The following is a 23,467-nucleotide window of genomic DNA, read 5'->3' on the forward strand; positions in this document are numbered from 1 at the left end:
ACCCCACGACGAAATCACGATGTCAAACAAAGAAAGCGGATCCACCGAGAAATTTCAGATGGAGAAATTGGACGAGTACAGCCATCGTGAATTAAAACAATTCTGCATCGAACTAGGTATCGCTACCACCGGTCTAAGTACCAAAGACGATTTCAAGCATGCCCTAGAGTCTTGGGCAGAAACCGGGGCTGCCGGAACCCCCGACCAAAACATCGCAGCAATAGAAAAAACACCACGGCCCCTGAGGAGCGAAGAACGGGTCTCTCGCAAGACGAGATCCAGGAAAGAGAAAAAACCCGACTACACGAGCTAGAAATGGCCCGGCTCAAAATGGATGTTGAACTTAAGTTGGCCGAACAAAAAATAAACTTAGAGCACCTGCGTCTCCGAGAAGAAAGAGAGGAAAAACAGAGACAAAGGGAGCTCGAGGAAAAGAAACTGGCATATGAACACGAGCGAAAATTAGCGGAGATCGACTTACGCAAGCAGAATAAAGAAGTAGGGGTGCCCGAGCAACCCCACACCCCAGGGGCAACAGAGAAAAAGGTACACATCCCCAAGGATGTCGTTCGAGAATACTTCCGAGAGGACGACATCCAGCAATGGTTTAAGGCCTACGAAATCGCTATGACCGCCCACCGGATCGATAGAAGCGACTGGGGAGCCGGTCTATGGGGGAGATTCCTCAATGAGGGCCGCGACGCCCTGCTACAGCTCCCGGACCACCAGATGACCTCCTATGACCATATGAAAGCTGCACTCCTCACCCGCTATGGCCTCACACCCGAGATGTACCGTCAGAGGTTCCGAGACTGCACCCGCATCCCGGGTACAACTTGGGTGGACTATGTAAACTATTTTAGCCGAGCCTTCGAGGGCTGGATCAAAGGAAGCAAGGTCACAACCTACGAACAGCTCTTCAATCTTATGGTATGGGAGCATCTATCGAACAATTGCTTTATTGAGCTCCGCCAGCACCTCCTCGACAGCAAATTGACCGATCCCCGGCAGCTCGCAGCCGAGGCTGACCGGTGGGAAATCACCAGAGTGGGCCGAAATGGGTCCTATGAACAGAGCCGGAACAACAACGGTCAGCACCGTCCCCGAGGAGGAGGAGGAGGCCAAGGACGCGGAAGAGACAACGCCCCGGTCGCCCCCGCTACCAGCACCACCCCCCCGGCCAACCGGGGCAGCACCCCGGCGCGACCGGGATACAGAGCCAATGTTACGTGCCATCGATGCCAACGAGTCGGCCACTATGCAAACGACCCAAACTGCCCCCAGTACCAGAGCCCAAGACCCCGCCAAGTAGCCGCTGCCGCTCTGGGGGAGGAACAGATCTCAGAGGAACAAGAAGAATATGAGCAAGAGCATCAAGAATGGGAGCCAGCCGCCATGGCTCTTGCATGCTTAGGGGGGAAAGACATGGTCCCGCGGGTCCCCCTACCCGCTAACACCCAGAAGTACAGCCAATGGGTGAGCATCAATGGACGCCGGGCCGAAGCCCTCCGTGACACCGGGGCCAGTGTGACAGCCGTCCGCTGTCACCTGGTGGCCCCAGAACAGTTCCTACCAAACATTCTCTGCCCTGTCCGTTCAGCCGATAACTCGGAAAGTCTGTGTCGAATGGCCTGCGTCCCTTTCGAATGGGGAGGGGTCTCCGGCATGTTGAAAGTAACGGTCCGAGACGATGCCCCCGTAGACTGCCTCCTGGGGAACGACCTTGAAAGCTCTCCGTGGGCAGCCGTAGAATGACGAGAACACCTGGGGATGTTAGGCATCCCGGACTGGGCGTGCGTCACCACCCGGTCCATGGCCGCCCGTGCCAAACCCCGACCCGAGGAACCTGAATGGCCGGCGCCTCCGCCTCCGGTCGCCCCAGTCGAAACCACCGACCGTGACGTCCCCCCAGAACCAGCTCAACCTCCAGACCTCGCTAACCTCGACCAGTGGCCTCAAGAGGGGGGGCCCACGCAAGAACAGTTTCGCCAAGAACAGAAGACCTGTCCCTCCCTCGAGGGACTCCGCCAACAAGCCCTCGCCCAAAGCGCAGGGGATACCTCCGGAACACATTGGGTCTACTGGGACAATGATCTGCTGTACAGTGAACAAAGAATCGCGGAGTTGGGAGCCAGCCGAGTGCTAGTGGTGCCCCTCCGTTTTAGAGACTTTCTACTAAACCTGGCCCACGATGTCCCCCTGGCTGGTCACCTGGGTCAAGATAAAACCTACAGCCGCCTAGTGACCCACTTCTTCTGGCCCAAAATGAGGAACGATGTACACCAGCATTGCCGATCTTGCCCCACGTGCCAAGCCAGTGGAAAGAGCGGCCGCAAACTAAAGGCCCCCCTGCAACCTTTTCCCGTGGTCACCACCCCGTTCGAGAGGGTCGGGATAGACATTGTGGGGCCCCTGGACCCGCGTACAAAACAAGGCCATCGGTTCATCCTGGTGCTAGTAGACCACGCCACCCGCTACCCCGAGGCTGTTCCCCTGCGAACTGTGACAGCTCCGGTAGTCGGCCGGGCTCTGATGGGAATCTTCTCCCGGGTGGGCTTCCCCCGAGAAGTCGTCAGCGACAGAGGCACGAACTTTATTTCCAAATATATGAAGTCCCTCTGGCAACAGTGTGGGGTTACCTACCGATTCACGACCCCCTATCACCCTCAAGGAAACTGACTCGTTGAGCGGTTCAACCGCACGCTCAAAGGGATGATTGGGGGGTTGGAAGAGCCCCTCCGTCGCCAGTGGGATGTGCTGCTACCGTGCCTCCTCTTCGCATATCGAGAGGTCCCCCAGAAGTCCCTCGGCTTCAGCCCGTTTGAACTGCTGTATGGACATCCAGTACGGGGGCCGCTCAGCCTAGTCAAGGAAGGCTGGGAGATGCCCCCTCTAAAGAACCCCCCAGATGTCTTCAGGTACCTCCTAACCCTCCGCAACCAGACCCGGCGGTTCAGAGAACTGGCAAAAGCCAACCTAGAGGCCAGTCAAGAGGACATGAAAAAGTGGTATGACCGGAATGCCTCCTCCATCGAATTTGAACCTGGGCAACAGGTATGGGTGATGTCCCCCACCGAACACTGCGCCCTGCAAGACAAGTGGACAGGGCCCTTCAAAGTAGTCGAGCGCAAGGGTCCCGCCACCTATCTCATCGACATGGAATCTTCCCGGAACCCCCTCCGGGTCCTCCACGCTAATAGACTGAAACCCCACTTTGTGCGTTCAGAACTCAGCCTCCTGATGGCCACAGACAATGGGGCCGAAGAAGACTCCGAGCCCCTCCCGGACCTCCTACGGACTCGGGAGAAAGACGGCTCCGTGGATGGGGTCCGACTCTCGGAGGCCCTCACCCGGGAACAACGCCAGGAGTGTCGAGACCTTCTGTTGCAGTTCGCCAGCCTGTTTTCCCTCACCCCAGGTGTCACTCCCTGGTGTGTGCACGACGTGGACACGGGGGACAGCCCCCCTATCCGCCACCGGGCCTACCGCGTGCCAGATCGGGTACGGGCCTGCATCCAGGAAGAAGTAACCAAAATGCTCACGCTCGGGGTCATCGAGCCCTCAGACAGCCCCTGGGCCAGCCCTGTAGTGCTGGTCCCCAAAGCAGCCGCTCCCGGCGCCACACCAGAACTCCGGTTCTGCGTCGACTACCGGGGCTTGAATGCGGTCACCAGAACAGACGCAAATCCCATCCCCCGGGCAGACGAACTAATCGACCGCATGGGAGCTGCCCGCTACCTCAGTATTTTCGACCTGACGGCGGGCTACTGGCAGATCGGCCTCACACCCCGGGCCCAAGAACGTTCTGCCTTTTCCACCCCTGATGGCCATTACCATTTCAAGGTCATGCCCTTCGGCATGAAGAATGCTCCAGCAACATTTCAGCGGCTCGTCAATCAGGTCCTGGCGGGGCTCGAAGGATTCAGCGCCGCCTACCTAGACGACATCGCTGTATACAGCCACCATTGGCCCGAGCACCTCCACCACCTCCGAGCCGTGCTACAGGCCCTTCAGCGGGCTGGCCTCACGATCAAGGCCAGCAAATGCCAAATTGGTCAGGGGTCCGTAACCTACCTCGGACACCAAGTGGGAAGCGGCCTGGTGGCCCCTCTGCAGCTCAAGATTGCCGCCATCCAGTCCTGGCAGCCCCCCATCACCCAGACCGAGGTACGCGCCTTCCTGGGCCTCACGGGCTATTACCGAAGGTTCGTAAAAGACTATGGTACCATAGTGGGGCCCCTCACAGAACTCACGTCCAAAAATCAACCCAAGAAAGTCAACTGGACCCCAGATTGTCAAACAGCCTTCGAACAATTGAAGGCCGCCATGTGCTCCGCCCCTGTGCTCCAGGCCCCCGACTACAGCCGAGAGTTCGTCGTCCAGACGGATGCCTCCGACCATGGCATTGGGGCAGTCCTGTCTCAAGTGAACACCGAAGGCCTTGATCAGCCAGTGGCCTTCATCAGCAGGCGACTCCTACCCCGAGAACAACGCTGGAGCACCATAGAGAGGGAGGCCTTCGCTGTGGTATGGGCCCTCAAAAAGCTCCGGCCCTACCTCTTTGGCACACACTTTCGGGTGCAGACCGACCATCGACCCCTGCAGTGGCTGATGCAGATGCGGGGGGAAAACCCGAAACTACTACGTTGGTCCATCTCCCTACAAGGGATGGACTTCACTGTTGAGCACCGGCCTGGGCCAGATCACGCCAACGCGGATGGCCTGTCCCGGTTCTTCCGCCTCGACGAGGAGAGTCCCCAAGAGGATGGGTAACTCTCCCCGCCTTCAGCTGGGGGGGACGCATGTTGGACAGGCCACATGAAGGGCCGCTCCCCCTCGGCCCGACCAGGCCCGAGCCCGGTCACGCAAGAGCTACACACCACCACTGCACGTCTTCCGTCCCCCTCCGGGACTCCTGCCCCGGAACATATCGACCTCGTGGGCCCGACCCACTACTGGCCCGCGCGCCCAGCCTGGGCGCCATCTTGGACACTCCACCACGAGGCCGCCTGGCCCCCGATCGACCTCAACCCTGGGCCTAGCCGGGCCTCAGACATCCCGGCACCACCATCCACCCAGGAGGTGAGCGGGCTACTTGGCAAGTCAATGGGAGAAAGAGGTGTCGATGGCTCTCCCCCGCCAAGTGCCGCTCGCCCATCGCCTCCCCGGGCGCTGGCTCCACCCCCCTGCTGGGTGTCTGGACACCCTCATCCCGGACCTCCCGACCTCCAAGTGCGAGGGTCCGGACATCAAAGGGCACCAGCCCTATAACTGGGGCAGCTCCAGAGCAGGAAGGCAGTTGTATCCTGGAGTCGAGAGACGCAGAGAAGAACTCATTCTTGACGGACTACTGGCGCTGCCGTAGCTCTGCCTTGCGCATCATCGTCCTGCCTGCTGGCGCTGCCGCAACCTTCGTAACCTTCATAATCCTTCATTGTCGTCGGGACCTGCTGGCGTGGCCGCGGACCGTTTGTAACCACCATCTTCATCGGGACCTGCTGGCTCCGCCGCGGACCGTCGCTTCCTTCGTCCATCTCGGGACCTGCTGGCTCCGCCGCGGCCCGATCATCTAGAACGCCGAGCTCGAGGATTGAGAGCTATTTTCATCTTTTGGTAACAAGACTGTCCCGCTACCCTTCTCCCAAACCAGAGACCAGAATCGAGGGGACCCCTGAGTCCAGACCTCCTTGTACCATTCTATCGTACTTAAAGAATTGCCTATAAAGTATCGTTGAACTTTACCCTTGTGTGGTGTCCGTCTGTGGGGGGGAAGTTACTTGTCTGTACGATCGCCGGAGACGGCTCTCCCCGGAGACCTCTCCCCCTTTATCCTCGGCCGACCCTCCCGGTCCGTCTAACATCTTTGTATCAAAATATTCGACAGCATCTAGAGATATAAAAAGAATAATTCAAAAAAGATGGGAGATTCTGCAAGTTGAAAAAGACTTTGGAACATTGTTCATCGATAAACCCTCGTTTGGTTATAAACGAGCACAGAATCTGAAGGAACTGTTAAATAAACCACTAAGAGATGAGATGAATATTCAACAACAAGAAAGCTACAAAGGCACGACTCGATGTTTCAATTGCAAGAACTGCAATAATGTTATATCGGGGAATACTTTATTGCACCCACGTACAGGTGAAAGAATTTCACTAAGACATACTACCAACTGCAACTCAGAACACGTAGTCTATTCAATCAAATGTCCATGCGGGTTATTGTACATTGGGAAAACTGATAGGAAACTAAAACTGCGATTGTCTGAACACAAAATTCGGATTCGTAATAAGAACAGTACCTCCCCGTTGGCGAAGCACTGGATGGACACAGGGCATACAATAGCCCAATTAAGATTTCAAATCATCGAACATGTTCCACAGCGATTAGGACAGGATAATGCGAAGATCCTTCTCCAAAGAGAAGCCTTTTGGATACGTAAATTACCAACTTTGACCCCAAACGGGTTAAATGATAAAATGGAAATGACTTGCTTTTTGTAAATAATTCTGTGACAGGACCCTCGAGGGACTCGATCCCACAGTGATGTGTATGCACACTCGACACACTAACATACCAACCATATCCTTTGATCACACATAAACATAAGTAGTCACACATGAGTCTGAAAAGGGTATATTAGTTTAGGAATGAGTCTTATTTGTACAAGATTGTAAATAGGCAGGATGATGCACGTCAACCAATGGTTATATATTTTGTTTGAGTTCCACCCATTGAGCTTTTTTATTTATTTATTTTTATTTTTTCCTTCTATTTTTTCCTTTTCTTTCTTTCCCTTTACCTGTCGTTATTTTATGCGTATATCTATTCATTGGGCGATATCGTATTTAGCCCACACCATAAATCATGCAATAAGTTTGCATTAGTATTAAAAAGCCGATTTGTACTTCTCATTAATGGTGCCCGTTAAAATATTATGTGGATTAGTCCTTCGTCTATTGCAACATAGCGAGTAACAAACAATAAAGAAAGGACTTAAAAGTCAGGTTCGCTCCGGTCGGCGTACTCAACCCAGGACACCGTATTCAATGAGACGCTTTCACGTAAACGGTAAGCTCGAAACTTTGAGCAAGTACTAACGTGTACTACATATACCCGAGAGCAGGTTTTTGAATGCGTTTGCTTTTTTTATCCACAGCGGAACGTACATATTGAAGTAGCGAGCCCGAGATACTTCTGGTAGAGGCTCGCAGGTATATCCTATTCCTAATTCGTGAGAGCTTGGTAACTAGATCTATATAACGCATTAAATAATGCTCATTAGAATTTGCATTTTTTACTCCATGTAGGGTTTTCCACATACGTATTCACAAGATTTTCTACAGGTGAGCATCTTGACACGCTTTCCTAAAAATAACGTACAGCGTACTGAGCGTAGTTAATAACGTTTTGTTTCGTTCTTTCCCTAATGACAACCTTAATATTTTTGTTGCAGACACCAAACTTGTAAAGAAGGCTCAGGTAAACTGACTTTTAGTTCAAATAACTAAAAGATACCTGCATTCCCTAAAACATAAGTGTTAAAGTGACATTTTTTCTTTAGATGTTTCGTTGTCATATAACAAAATCATCGAATCAAAGATTGGTCGTGTGACCCTACACTCGTGGTAAGAATCGTTAAGTTGCATAAAATGTAGAAGCTTCATGTTCCTCTCAGGCTTCAAGAGTAACTGAGTCTCTTTTTCTTTTCTTTTCTCTTTCTTTTAAAACAGACCCCTGACGAAGGGGCTTCAGCCCCGAAATGCATTGGGTTTTTATTGTATTTATTATTTAGTATGATCCACATATATAAGGATATAATGGAAATTTATTTTGTTTATTGTGTAGATAATCATGTATGACAACAAATGAACTTGTGATGCTTTACCTTTAATAACTTGATAAAAATTGGACTTGAATGTACTATTGGAGAATTTGAATTTATTGTAGTGCGTGCTAGAGTCCTGGTGACCTTAGGCACCAGACCATAAACGCGAACACAGGAGAGGCACACCTCAACAATATGACGCGAACACAGGAGAGGCACACCCCAACAATATGATGCGAACACAGGAGAAGCACACCCCAACAATATGATGCGAACACAGGAGAGGCACACCCCAACAATATGACGCAGCCAGCTGCATCATAGGTTCGCACACAGGAGAGGCACACCCCAACAATATGACGCAGCCGGCTGCATCATAGGTTCGCACACAGGAGAGGCACACCCCAACAATATGACGCGACCAGCTGCATCATAGGTTCGCACACACGAGAGACACACCCCAACAATATGACATGGCCAGCTGCATCATAGGTTCGCGCACACGAGAGTCACACCTCAACAATATGACGTGGCCAGCTGCATCATAGGTTCGCACACAGGAGAGGCACACCCCAGCAATATGACGCGGGCAGCTGCATCATAGGTTCGCACCCACGAGAGGCTCACCCCAACAATTTGATGCGACCAGCTGCATCATAGGTTAGCACACACAAGAGGCACACCCCAACAATATGACACGACCATCTGCATCATAGGTTCGCACACACGATAGGCACACCCAAACAATATGACGCGGCCAGCTGCATCATAGGTTCGCACACAGGAGAGGCACACCCCAACAATATGACACGACCAGCTGCATCATAGGTTCGCACACACGAGAGGCACACCCCAACAATATGACGCAGCCAGCTGCATCATAGGTTTGCACACAGGAGAGGCACACATCAACAATATGATGCGAACACAGGAGAAGCACACACCAATAATATGATGCGAACACAGTCAATAGGAGGATGGTCTTTGTATCGAAATATTCGTCAGCATCTAGAGATAAAAAAAGAATAATTCAAAAAAGATGGGAGATTCTGCAAGTTGAAAAAGACTTTGGAACATTGTTCATCGATAAACCCTCGTTTTCTTATAAACGAGCACAGAATCTGAAGGAACTGTTAAATAAACCACTAAGAGATGAGATGAATATTCAACAACAAGAAAGCTACAAAGGCACGACTCGATGTTTCAATTGCAAGAACTGCAATAATGTTATATCGGGGAATACTTTATTGCACCCACGTACAGGTGAAAGAATTTCACTAAGACATACTACCAACTGCAACTCAGAACACGTAGTCTATTCAATCAAATGTCCATGCGGGTTATTGTACATTGGGAAAACTGATAGGAAGCTAAAACTGCGATTGTCTGAACACAAAATTCAGATTCGTAATAAGAACAGTACCTCCCCGTTGGCGAAGCACTGGATGGACACAGGGCATACAATAGCCCAATTAAGATTTCAAATCATCGAACTTGTTCCACAGCGATTAGGACAGGATAATGCGAAGATCCTTCTCCAAAGAGAAGCCTTTTGGATACGTAAATTACCAACTTTGACCCCAAACGGGTTAAATGATAAAATGGAAATGACTTGCTTTTTGTAAATAATTCTGTGACAGGACCCTCGAGGGACTCGAACCCACAGTGATGTGTATGCACACTCGACACAATAACATACCAACCATATCCTTTGATCACACATAAACATAAGTAGTCACACATGAGTCTGAAAAGGGTATATTAGTTTAGGAATGAGTCTTATTTGTACAAGATTGTAAATAGGCAGGATGATGCACGTCAACCAATGGTTATATATTTTGTTTGAGTTCCACCCATTGAGCTTTTTTATTTATTTATTTTTATTTTTTCCTTCTATTTTTTCCTTTTCTTTCTTTCCATTTACCTGTCGTTATTTTATGCGTATATCTATTAATTGGGCGATATCGTATTTAGCCCACACCATAAATCATGCAATAAGTTTGCATTAGTATTAAAAAGCCGATTTGTACTTCTCATTAATGGCGTCCGTTAAAATATTACGTGGATTAGTCCTTCGTCTATTGCAACATAGCAAGTAACAAACAATAAAGAAAGGACTTAAAAGTCAGGTTCGCTCCGGTCGGCGTACTCAACCCAGGACACCGTATTAAATGAGATGCTTTCACGTAAACGGTAAGCTCGAAACTTTGAGCAAGTACTAACGTGTACTACATATACCCGAGAGCAGGTTTTTGAATGCGTTTGCTTTTTTTATCCACAGCGAAATGTACATATTGAAGTAGCGAGACCGAGATACTTCTGGTAGAGGCTCGCAGGTATATCCTATTCCTAATTCGTCAGAGCTTGGTAACTAGATCTATATAACGCATCAAATAATGCTCATTAGAATTTGCATTTTTTACTCCATGTAGGGTTTTCCACATACGTATTCACAAGATTTTCTACAGGTGAGCATCTTGACACGCTTTCCTAAAAATAACGTACAGCGTACTGAGCAAAGTTAATAACGTTTTGTTTCGTTCTTTCCCTAATGAAAACCTTAATATTTTTGTTGCAGACACCAAACTTGTAAAGAAGGCTCAGGTAAACTGACTTTTAGTTCAAATAACTAAAAGATACCTGCATTCCCTAAAACATAAGTGTTAAAGTGACATTTTTTCTTTAGATGTTTCGTTGTCATATAACAAAATCATCGAATCAAAGATTGGTCGTGTGACCCTACACTCGTGGTAAGAATCGTTAAGTTGCATAAAATGTAGAAGCTTCATGTTCCTCTCAGGCATCAAGAGTAACTGAGTCTCTTTTTCTTTTCTTTTCTCTTTCTTTTAAAACATACCCCTGACGAAGGGGCTTCAGCCCCGAAATGCATTGGGTTTTTATTGTATTTATTATTTAGTATGATCCACATATATAAGGATATAATGGAAATTTATTTTGTTTATTGTGTAGATAATCATGTATGACAACAAATGAACTTGTGATGCTTTACCTTTAATAACTTGATAAAAATTGGACTTGAATGTACTATTGGAGAATTTGAATTTATTGTAGTGCGTGCTAGAGTCCTGGTGACCTTAGGCACCAGACCATAAACGCGAACACAGGAGAGGCACACCTCAACAATATGACGCGAACACAGGAGAGGCACACCCCAACAATATGATGCGAACACAGGAGAAGCACACCCCAACAATATGATGCGAACACAGGAGAGGCACACCCCAACAATATGATGCGAACACAGGAGAGGCACACCCCAACAATATGGCGCGAACACAGGAGAGGCACACCCCAACAATATGATGCGAACACAGGAGAAGCACACCCCAACAATATGATGCGAACACAGGAGAGGCACACCCCAACAATATGATGCGAACACAGGAGAGGCACACCCCAACAATATGACGCAGCCAGCTGCATCATAGGTTCGCACACAGGAGAGGCACACCCCAACAATATGACGCAGCCGGCTGCATCATAGGTTCGCACACAGGAGAGGCACATCCCAACAATATGACGCAGCCGGCTGCATCATAGGTTCGCACACACGAGAGGCACACCCCAACAATATGACGCAGCCGGCTGCATCATAGGTTTGGACACACGAGAGTCACGCCCCAACAATATGACGCGGCCAGCTGCATCATAGGTTCACACACACGAGAGGCACACCCCAACAATATGATGTGAACACAGGAGAGGCACACCCCAACAATATGATGCGAACACAGGAGAGGCACACCCCAACAATATGATGCAAACACAGGAGAGGCACACCCCAACAATATGACGCAGCCAGCTGCATCATAGGTTCGCACACAGTAGAGGCACACCCCAACAATATGACGCAGCCGGCTGCATCATAGGTTCGCACACAGGAGAGGCACACCCCAACAATATGACGCAGCCGGCTGCATCATAGGTTCGCACACACGAGAGGCACACCCCAACAATATGACGCAGCCGGCTGCATCATAGGTTCGCACACACGAGAGGCACACCCCAACAATATGATGCGAACACAGGAGGGGCACACCCCAACAATATGATGCGAACACAGGAGAGGCACACCCCAACAATATGATGCGAACACAGGAGAGGCACACCCCAACAATATGACGCAGCCAGCTGCATCATAGGTTCGCACACAGGAGAGGCACACCCCAACAATATGACGCAGCCGGCTGCATCATAGGTTCGCACAAAGGAGAGGCACACCCCAACAATATGACGCAGCCGGCTGCATCATAGGTTCGCACACACGAGAGGCACACCCCAACAATATGATGCAGCCGGCTGCATCATAGGTTCGCACACACGAGAGGCACGCCCCAACAATATGACGCGGTCAGCTGCATCATAGGTTCGCACCCACAAGAGGCACACCCCAACAATATGACGCAGCCGGCTGCATCATAGGTTCGCACACACGAGAGGCACACCCCAACAATATGACGCAGCCGGCTGCAGCATAGATTCGCACACAGGAGAGGCACACCCCAACAATATGACGCAGCCAGCTGCATCATAAGTTCGCACACACTAGAGGCACACCCCAACAATATGACGCAGCCGGCTGCAGCATAGGTTCGCACACACGAGAGGCACACCCCAACAATATGACGCAGCCGGCTGCAGCATAGGTTCGCACACACGAAAGGCACACCCCAACAATATGACGCGGCCAGCTGCATCATAGGTTCGCACACACGAGAGGCACACCCCAACAATATGAAGCAAACACAGGAGAGGCACACCCCAACAACATGACGCGGCCAGCTGCATCATAGGTTCGCACCCACGAGAGGCACACCCCAACAATATGACGCAGCCGGCTACAGCATAGGTTCGCACACAGGAGAGGCACACCCCAACAATATGACGCAGCCGGCTGCATCATAGGTTCGAACACAGGAGAGGCACACCCCAACAATATGACACGACCAGCTGCATCATAGGTTCACACACACAAGAGGCACACCCCAACAATATGATGCGAACACAGGAGAGGCACACCCCAACAATATGATGCAAACACAGGAGAGGCACACCCCAACAATATGATGTGAACACAGGAGAGGCACACCCCAACAATATGACGCAGCCAGCTGCATCATAGGTTCGCACCCACGAGAGGCACACCCCAACAATATGACGCAGCCAGCTGCATCATAGGTTCACACCCACGAGAGGCACACCCCAACAATATGACGCGGCCAGCTGCAGCATAGGTTCGCACCCATGAGAGGCACACCCCAACAATATGACACGGCCAGCTGCAGTATAGGTTCGTACACAGGAGAGGCACGCCCCAACAATATGACGCGGCCAGCTGCATCATAGGTTCGCACCCACAAGAGGCACACCCCAACAATATGACGCGGCCAGCTGCATCATAGGTTCGCACACACTAGAGGCACACCCCAACAATATGACGCAACCAGCTGCATTATAGGTTCGCACACAGGAGAGGCACACCCCAAAAATATGACGCAGCCGGCTGCATCATAGGTTCGCACACACTAGAGGCACACCCCAACAATATGACGCAACCAGCTGCATTATAGGTTCGCACACAGGAGAGGCACACCCCAAAAATATGATGCGGCCAGCTGCAGCATAGGTTCGCACACAGGAGAGGCACACCCCAACAATATGACGCGGCCAGCTACAGCATAGGTTTTTTTAAATCTTGAGCCAGACTGCGTTTATTTCAGTCTGTTCATGCACTCCCCTATTTATGCTGCACCTGCAGCTGCACCTTTTACTATTCTCTGACACCTATTCTATTCTATTATTCTATTAAAATTATTTATAACGCGCACTATCACCAGCGGTTTCTTGGCGCTCATTGACATATAGCGTTGATCCAGGGTGAGGGATTAATCATAAGCAGCTTGAAAGAGCAGGGTTTTTAAAAGTGTACAAAAACAGTTGTACTTTGGGCAGAGACGGAGAGAGGAAGGTAGGGAGTTCCAGGTGGAGGGAGCCAGGACAGAAAAGCTCAGGCCACCGTGCTTTTTTCTTTTGAATCTGGGGACCTCGAGGAGGTTTAGTGATGCTGAGCGAAGGGCTCTGGAAGGAGTGTGACGGGACAAGGCCGAAGAGATGAACCTGGGAGCTGCGTCCGATAGGGCCTTAAAGGTAGTGCATGCCAGTTTGAAAGTGCAGCGTTTAGAAATAGGGAGCCAATGCAGACTACGGAGGAGGGGAGTGACGTGCTGATGTTTGGGCTGGCGGAAAATCAGGCGAGCAGCCTGATTCTGCACCAGCTGAAGTCGGTGGAGGTGACATGCAGGAATTCCTGCGTACAGAATGTTGGCGTAATCGAGCCTGGAGGTGATGAGCGCAATGACAACTTGGGTCCGGGCCTCTTTGGTAAGAAACCTGCTGATCTTGCGGATCCGCCTGAGGTGGAAGAAACAGGCAGAGGTAACCGCGTTGATATGTGGTCTCATCGATAGATCTTCGGAAATAATCACCCCCAGGCTTTTTACTGAGCTCACAGGAGTGGGTGCATTCCCCAGAGATGTAGGCCAGAAGGTGGCATTCCATGGGTGATTGGGGCCGCCTACCAAGACGAGCTCGGTTTTGGTAGGGTTCAGCTTTAAGTGGCTGTGGTACATCCACTCCGCGATGGTCAGCATGGTGGACTGGAAGTTGATACGGGAGGAAGGGAGGGAGTCTATGGGAAAAATTAACTGAAGGTCGTCCGCGTAATTAAAGATTGTAACCGGGGAGTTGCGGAGGGAGGCTAAAAGTGGTTGGAGATACAAATTAAAAAGGAGAGGGGATAGTGCAGAGCCCTGTGGGACACCGCAGGGAAGGGAAGTGTAGGGTGCGGAAAAGGTGGAAAGGTGGACGGACTGTGAACGCTGGTGAAGGAAAGATCTGAGCCAGTCAAGAGCCACTCCCTGAATGCCGGCGTTGTGGACACGGTCGATCAAGATGGTATGATCGACCGTGTCAAATGCCGGCGAGAGATCTAATAGGACTAGGGCTTGAGAGGTGTTTTTGTCAGCTCCTTTCCTGAGGGTGTCCATGACTGCTACTATGACCGCCTCAGGTGGAGTGGAGGGGTCTGAATCCCGCTTGTTGAGGGTCTAGGAAAGATGATTTCTCTATGAAAGAGCTCAAGCAGCGGGTAACGTAGGTCTCCAAGATCTTTCCTAGGTAGGGGAGGAGGGAAATGGGTCTGTAGTTACTGAGTATTGTAGGGTCTGCATTGTTTTTTTTTAAGATTGGTAAGACTGCAGCTTGCTTGAAAGAGGATGGGACCTCCCCGGTAGCAAGGGAGTTGTTAAGTAATGCTAGCGGGGGGCCTGGGCATGCAAGAAAGGCTCCTTTCAGGACCTGCGGAGGACAGCAATCATTGGGGGATCCCGAGCTGACTTTATGAAGGAGTGAGGCAAACTCTTGTAGAGATATAGGTGGGAATTCAGTCAAGATACTAGTGTTTGTAGGGGGAAGAGGAGGAGGAGTAGGAGATGCCGGGGTTGGCATATTATTTTTTATTGTTGTGATTTTTTCTATGAAATAAGAATTGAGCGAATCACAGAGGATTTGGGTCGGCAGAGGTTGGGGAGTGACTCTATCTGGTAGGGAGAGCTCATTTACAATTGAGAAGATATCTTTCGTTTTGTTATTTGAATTCAAAGTTTTTTGTGAAAAATATGCCGTCTTGGCTGCCAAGATAGATTGTTTGTAAGATTTTAAGGTCTATAGAATAGGTAGAATAGAATAGAATAATAGAATAGACTGGGCAGATAGATCAGGGAACGCAGCCACACACATGCGCCTCAGAGATAGTGTGTTGGTCGTGATGAAAGTGATGGCTCGAACGCTGAAGGCGGTGCCTCTGGCGACCACTGCTGCAGTGCCACAGAGTTATTGCAAGTACATTCTACTGGAGGAAAGAGGAGGAGAATGCTGGGGCAGCTGCACATAGGAAGGTAATAAGGTCCTTCAGGTGTCCAGGAATGCAGTTTGGCAGCTTAATGGGCATGCATCTCCCAAATAATGCTGATTGCCGTGGGCTGGCACCAGGAGTGCTGAGCTTGTGGCTATCGCTGATAACCCATGCCTACAAGGCACTTCACAACCAGGGTCCTGCCTACCTCATTGTGAGAAAAGGTGGCAGCCACAACACCCAGGCTTACCTTTGACCGGACAGTCAAGCACTGAGGGCAATGAAGGGGAGAGTTGTGGCTTGAGACGGTACGTATCGGGGTACTGGGGGCCAATGCGGGTGGGGGGTGAAAGAGAAACATGCTATATACGTTTAATCCACGCCATGCCAAAACCGTTCTTGCGCTTTTTGCAAAACTATATTTGCTTATGTTCTATGTACTTTCCCTTTACCAATCCCCGGTTTCTGGACCTTTTTGATCCCTTACACTTTCTTTTGTGCACGTTTTTTCTCCCTTCTAACGGTGCTCCTCCCACAGCTTGTGAAAAAGGGGAAAATTAAAGGAAGGGCCCTGAGGGAAGAGACTGTGCTTCCACCTCACGTATGGCTGCAGCTGCACCTCCTATCCTCTGCCCCCTCGTGCTACACATTTCATCATTCTCTAACAACTCTCATACTGCTGCACCTACTGCACCTTTCACCATTCTCTGACACCTCCTCTCCTCTGCCCCCTCTTTATGCTGCACCTACTGCACCTTTCACCATTCTCTGACACCTCCTCTCCTCTGCCCCCTCTTTATGCTGCACCTACTGCACCTTTCACCATTCTCTGACACCTCCTCCCCTCTGCCCCCTCTTTATGCTGCACCTACTGCACCTTTCACCATTCTCTGACACCTCCTCTCCTCTGCACCTCTCTTTATGCTGCACCTACTGCACCTTTCACCATTCTCTGACACCTCCTCTCCTCTGCCCCCTCTTTATGCTGCACCTGCTGCTGCACCTTTCACCATTCTCTGACACCTCCTCTCCTCTGCCCCCTCTTTATGCTGCACCTGCTGCACCTTTCACCATTCTCTGACACCTCCTCTCCTCTGCCCCCTCTTTATGCTGCACCTACTGCACCTTTCACCATTCTCTGACACCTCCTCTCCTCTGCCCCCTCTTTATGCTGCACCTGCTGCTGCACCTTTCACCATTCTCTGACACCTCCTCTCCTCTGCCCCCTCTTTATGCTGCACCTACTGCACCTTTCACCATTCTCTGACACCTCCTCTCCTCTGCACCTCTCTTTATGCTGCACCTGCTGCTGCACCTTTCACCATTCTCTGACACCTCCTCTCCTCTGCCCCCTCTTTATGCTGCACCTACTGCACCTTTCACCATTCTCTGACACCTCCTCTCCTCTGCCCCCTCTTTATGCTGCACCTGCTGCTGCACCTTTCACCATTCTCTGACACCTCCTCTCCTCTGCCCCCTCTTTATGCTGCACCTGCTGCTGCACCTTTCACCATTCTCTGACACCTCCTCTCCTCTGCCCCCTCTTTATGCTGCACCTACTGCACCTTTCACCATTCTCTGACACCTCCTCTCCTCTGCCCCCTCTTTATGCTGCACCTACTGCACCTTTCACCATTCTCTGACACCTCCTCTCCTCTGCCCCCTCTTTATGCTGCACCTTTCACCATTCTCTGACACCTCCTCTCCTCTGCCCCCTCTTTATGCTGCACCTGCTGCTGCACCTTTCACCATTCTCTGACACCTCCTCTCCTCTGCCCCCTCTTTATGCTGCACCTACTGCACCTTTCACCATTCTCTGACACCTCCTCTCCTCTGCCCCCTCTTTATGCTGCACCTACTGCACCTTTCACCATTCTCTGACACCTCCTCTCCTCTGCCCCCTCTTTATGCTGCACCTGCTGCACCTTTCACCATTCTCTGACACCTCCTCTCCTCTGCCCCCTCTTTATGCTGCACCTGCTGCTGCACCTTTCACCATTCTCTGACACCTCCTCTCCTCTGCCCCCTCTTTATGCTGCACCTACTGCACCTTTCACCATTCTCTGACACCTCCTCTCCTCTGCCCCCTCTTTATGCTGCACCTGCTGCTGCACCTTTCACCATTCTCTGACACCTCCTCTCCTCTGCCCCCTCTTTATGCTGCACCTACTGCACCTTTCACCATTCTCTGACACCTCCTCTCCTCTGCCCCCTCTTTATGCTGCACCTACTGCACCTTTCACCATTCTCTGACACCTCCTCTCCTCTGCCCCCTCTTTATGCTGCACCTACTGCACCTTTCACCATTCTCTGACACCTCCTCTCCTCTGCCCCCTCTTTATGCTGCACCTGCTGCTGCACCTTTCACCATTCTCTGACACCTCCTCTCCTCTGCCCCCTCTTTATGCTGCACCTACTGCACCTTTCACCATTCTCTGACACCTCCTCTCCTCTGCCCCCTCTTTATGCTGCACCTGCTGCACCTTTCACCATTCTCTGACACCTCCTCTCCTCTGCCCCCTCTTTATGCTGCACCTACTGCACCTTTCACCATTCTCTGACACCTCCTCTCCTCTGCCCCCTCTTTATGCTGCACCTGCTGCTGCACCTTTCACCATTCTCTGACACCTCCTCTCCTCTGCCCCCTCTTTATGCTGCACCTACTGCACCTTTCACCATTCTCTGACACCTCCTCTCCTCTGCACCTCTCTTTATGCTGCACCTACTGCACCTTTCACCATTCTCTGACACCTCCTCTCCTCGGCACCTCTCTTTATGCTGCACCTACTGCACCTTTCACCATTCTCTGACACCTCCTCTCCTCGGCACCTCTCTTTATGCTGCACCTACTGCACCTTTCACCATTCTCTGACACCTCCTCTCCTCTGCCCCCTCTTTATGCTGCACCTACTGCACCTTTCACCATTCTCTGACACCTCCTCTCCTCTGCACCTCTCTTTATGCTGCACCTACTGCACCTTTCACCATTCTCTGACACCTCCTGTCCTCTGCCCCCTCTTTATGCTGCACCTGCTGCACCTTTCACCATTCTCTGACACCTCCTCTCCTCTGCCCCCTCTTTATGCTGCACCTACTGCACCTTTCACCATTCTCTGACAACTCCTCTCCTCTGCCCCCTCTTTATGCTGCACCTACTGCACCTTTCACCATTCTCTGACACCTCCTCTCCTCTGCCCCCTCTTTATGCTGCACCTACTGCACCTTTCACCATTCTCTGACAACTCCTCTCCTCTGCCCCCTCTTTATGCTGCACCTACTGCACCTTTCACCATTCTCTGACACCTCCTCTCCTCTGCCCCCTCTTTATGCTGCACCTACTGCACCTTTCACCATTCTCTGACACCTCCTCTCCTCTGCCCCCTCTTTATGCTGCACCTACTGCACCTTTCACCATTCTCTGACACCTCCTCTCCTCTGCCCCCTCTTTATGCTGCACCTGCTGCTGCACCTTTCACCATTCTCTGACACCTCCTCTCCTCTGCCCCCTCTTTATGCTGCACCTACTGCACCTTTCACCATTCTCTGACACCTCCTCTCCTCTGCACCTCTCTTTATGCTGCACCTACTGCACCTTTCACCATTCTCTGACACCTCCTCTCCTCTGCCCCCTCTTTATGCTGCACCTACTGCACCTTTCACCATTCTCTGACACCTCCTCTCCTCTGCCCCCTCTTTATGCTGCGCCTGCTGCACCTTTCACCATTCTCTGACACCTCCTCTCCTCTGCCCCCTCTTTATGCTGCACCTACTGCACCTTTCACCATTCTCTGACACCTCCTCTCCTCTGCCCCCTCTTTATGCTGCACCTACTGCACCTTTCACCATTCTCTGACACCTCCTCTCCTCTGCACCTCTCTTTATGCTGCACCTACTGCACCTTTCACCATTCTCTGACACCTCCTCTCCTCTGCCCCCTCTTTATGCTGCACCTACTGCACCTTTCACCATTCTCTGACACCTCCTCTCCTCTGCCCCCTCTTTATGCTGCACCTACTGCACCTTTCACCATTCTATGACACCTCCTCTCCTCTGCACCTCTCTTTATGCTGCACCTACTGCACCTTTCACCATTCTCTGACACCTCCTCTCCTCTGCCCCCTCTTTATGCTGCACCTACTGCACCTTTCACCATTCTCTGACACCTCCTCTCCTCTGCCCCCTCTTTATGCTGCACCTACTGCACCTTTCACCATTCTCTGACACCTCCTCTCCTCTGCACCTCTCTTTATGCTGCACCTGCTGCTGCACCTTTCACCGTTATCTCACAAGTCCAGCACTGCTGCACCTGCACCTGCTATGCTCTGCACCTCTCACCTGCTGCACCTGCTGCACCTTTCACGATGACACCTCCCATACTTCTGCATCTCCTGGCCTTTGCACCTCTCTGTAGCTGCACCTGCTGCTCCTGTTTCGACTGCACCTCCATCCATTGATCTGCTGCGCATTTCACCATTCTCTGACACCTCCCATACTGCTGCACTTTCAGCTCTTATCCTCTGCACCTCTCTTTATGCTGCAGCTGCTCCACCTTTCACCATTCCCTGACACCTACAATACTGTCTGCACCTGCACCTCCTATCCTCGGCACCTCTCTTGATGCTGCAGCTGCTCCACCTTTCACCATTCCCTGACACCTACCATACTGTCTGCACCTGCACCTCCTATCCTCGGCACCTCTCTTTATGCTGCAGCTGCTCCACCTTTCACCATTCTCTGACACCTCCTCTCCTCTGCCCCCTCTTTATGCTGCAGCTGCTCCACCTTTCACCATTCTCTGACACCTCCCATACTGCTGCAGCTGCACCTCTTATCCTGTGCACCTCTCCTTATGCTCACCTGCTGCACCTTTCACCATTCTCTGACACCTCTCGTACCGCAGCGCCTGCATCTCCTATCCTCCTCTCTGCTCCCCTCTTCAGCTGCACCTGCTGCATTTCTGTTTCCACAGCACCTGCACCCCTTGTTCTGTTGCATCTCCAACTTTGCAAGTCGCATTCTACAGCTCCTGAATCTCTCATTCTGCTGAACCGCCTTACATTATGCTGCGCCTGCTCTGCATGCCTTTCTCCTTACGCTGCTGGTAATGGTGCACCTCTCATCCATGTGCTCTAGGACTCACTCACACATCCATCCAAGCGTTGACTCCACTGCACATTCACCCACCCTCAGGACCACACTCACAGACGCGCGAACCAAAGAACTTTTTTTTAATAAGGCCAGACCTATTGTCTTCGCCAATGCTTTTTATGTATTTCTCCCCGATCTTTTTACATAAACAGGAGCCCGTATCATGACCGTGCATAGTGCGTTGCTTTTGCATACATACCTAGCCCTTTCCACCACCTCTGCCTAGACTTAGCCTCTGATTCTGTCTCTGCCCCCCTAGGTCACACAAACATCTCACACTCACATACACACCCACCTTCAATCTCATGCACACCTCCCTGCCTTGGATCATGTACAGAGTACCACTGCCTTATGACTAGAGTCACACACACACCACACACTCACATACACACCCACCTTCAATCTCAGAACCACCTCCCTGCCTTGGATCATGTACAAAGTATCACTGCCTTGTGGCTAGGGTCGCAAACACACCACACACTCACACACACAGCCACCTTCAATCTCAAGACTCTCCTCCCTGCCTTGGATCATGTACAGAGTACCACTGCCTTATAGCTAGAGTCACACACACACCACACACTCACATACACAGCCACCTTCAATCTCAAGACTCTCCTCCCTGCCTTGGATCATGTGCAGAGTACCACTGCCTTCTGGCTAGAGTCACACACACACCACACACTCACACACACAGCCACCTTCAATCTCAAGACTCTCCTCCCTGCCTTGGATCATGTACAGAGTACCACTGCCTTATGGCTAGAGTCACACACACACCACACACTCACATACACAGCCACCTTCAATCTCAAGACTCTCCTCCCTGCCTTGGATCATGTACAGAGTACCACTGCCTTATGGCTAGAGTCACACACACACCACACACTCACATACACAGCCACCTTCAATCTCAAGACTCTCCTCCCTGCCTTGGATCATGTACAGAGTACCACTGCCTTATGGCTAGAGTCACACACACACCACACACTCACACACACAGCCACCTTCAATCTCAAGACTCTCCTCCCTGCCTTGGATCATGTACAGAGTACCACTGCCTTATGACTAGAGTCACACACACACCACACACTCACATACACACCCACCTTCAATCTCAGAACCACCTCCCTGCCTTGGATCATGTACAAAGTATCACTGCCTTGTGGCTAGGGTCGCAAACACACCACACACTCACACACACAGCCACCTTCAATCTCAAGACTCTCCTCCCTGCCTTGGATCATGTGCAGAGTACCACTGCCTTATGGCTAGAGTCACACACACACCACACACTCACACACACAGCCACCTTCAATCTCAAGACTCTCCTCCCTGCCTTGGATCATGTACAGAGTACACCTGCCTTCTGGCTAGAGTCACACACTCACATACACAGCCACCTCCCATCTCACGCACACCTCCCTGCCTTGGATCATGTACAGTGCTCCACTGCCTTTCTGCTTTTTTCGCATTTCAAGCGCTGCTGCGGAGCCAGACTGCAGTTGGCGCTATACCATGTTTCACGAGAGAGATGAGGGTGGCCTGGGAGGGAGAGCAGTGCTCAGAGTTGGTTGTATTCTCGTTTGAGATCAGACAGGAAAGAGGACGCATGAGATATTAAAATAAAGAGCAGAGAACTCACCTGTCTGCTGGACAAGCTCCTCTCTGCCTCTCAGGTCACCAGCGACAGCAAAGGACCGTCTCTCAAGAGAGGCGGCTGCAGCTTTGGTGTCTACGGGCAGCGACAGGGGCCAAAGTCTGAAGCCAGACCTTGGAGTGATGTCCACATGTGCAAATGTACAGAGGGCAGCTCAGAGGCAACAGAGCTAAATACACAAGAGGAATAAACAGGCAGAGAGAGGGGAACAAAGTCTGAAGCAAGGGGGGCCAGAAAATGTAAATACCCCCCACTTTGAACAAGGAGTGGGTGAGATTCACGTAATTAATTTGGCATTCAGTGTCATACATTAGCGTGAAGTGTGTTCTTGCGTCTATTTGTGATGCGAGGATGCATTTTGTACCACACAAGTGCTGTGAACAACCCTCACTCAGGTTGTGGGGGGTTGCGTTGCTCCCATTCTCCTGCGCTTTAACTTTCCTGTGGCATAACGGCCCGCAGTCCTCCAAGGAAGTGACGTCACATGCTCTTAACCATGATGACATCACAATAATGGACATTTCTGAAGTTCCATAATCAATACATAATTCATATAAAAACACATCACAGATAAATGCCTGAATTATAGAACATCTGTATTAGGAGCTGATGTGATATGAAAGGGGATCATTCATTGAGTCTCTTAGTGTCACCTGCAAAATGATGTCTTCATCTGAAGTCCATATAGAGCCACAAAACACACAACAGCACTGGAAACCTAGTGTTTTATCCCACGAGCCGTCATCATGATTCAATAATTCCCCTGTTCTAAACCTCGATGAGAAATATGTTCATAAATGACAGGAAGAGAAGAAAAGAGATTTAAATACCGCAATAGTAGTTATCGCAACATGTATTAATTGTTTTAGTCCACATATTGAATATGAACTAGTTTAT

The 23,467-nt window shown here is 50.9% G+C and overlaps 1 protein-coding gene across 34 annotated transcripts in view; it reads right to left on the reverse strand.

Moving 5' to 3' along the window:
* Positions 1–22,708, reverse strand: part of LOC147710068 (butyrophilin subfamily 1 member A1-like) — a 538,135-nt gene extending 515,427 nt beyond the window's left edge. For all 34 annotated transcript variants that reach the window (XM_086920760.1, XM_086920759.1, XM_086920757.1 and 31 more), the window contains exon 1: positions 22,556–22,708. The gene's annotated coding sequence lies outside the window, so the exon portion shown is untranslated. The remainder of the gene's footprint in view (positions 1–22,555) is intronic.
* Between the last annotated feature and the right edge of the window lie 759 nt (positions 22,709–23,467).

The sequence above is a fragment of the Lissotriton vulgaris genome, chromosome 5 (genome assembly GCF_964263255.1).
Source record: "Lissotriton vulgaris chromosome 5, aLisVul1.2, whole genome shotgun sequence".
Lineage (NCBI taxonomy): Eukaryota > Metazoa > Chordata > Amphibia > Caudata > Salamandridae > Lissotriton > Lissotriton vulgaris.